Genomic DNA, 488 nt, shown 5'->3' on the forward strand with positions numbered 1-488 from the left:
AAGGGTTAAAAAAAATAAGATTGCAGATGCTTGCTAAATGACAGTGTTGAAAAAGAATCAAATCACTTATATTATGTGTATTGTCCTCAGACATTAGAGGAAGAAAGAATGAAAAAGACCTCATTACTGGACAGTGAAGACTGAAAAATCACCTCCTGTGTTAAGTGTTATAGGCTTAACAAACTGCAAAGACCAATCACTGAATGTATGCCTTCAACTAGTACTCTTCAGAGGGAAGACAAGACCCACTCATGCTACAAACATGTCAGCCAAATCCTACATTCAACAAACAGAGATATCACCTTGGATGTGCTACCCAGTTTTTTGGGGGGTTTTTTTGCACGCTGCACAGAAGTCAGCATAAAATGCATTGAAAATAAAACTTAAATCTTACTAAGTCATGTTATGTGGCAATAATGTCATAACTAATAGGTGCCAGTAGCAAATATACCATCATAGCAGCCTATAAGTCTACTATGGGTCCTTGG

Source organism: Nanorana parkeri, unplaced genomic scaffold (assembly GCF_000935625.1).
Source record: "Nanorana parkeri isolate BGI_ZX_2015 unplaced genomic scaffold, ASM93562v1 scaffold667, whole genome shotgun sequence".
NCBI lineage: Eukaryota > Metazoa > Chordata > Amphibia > Anura > Dicroglossidae > Nanorana > Nanorana parkeri.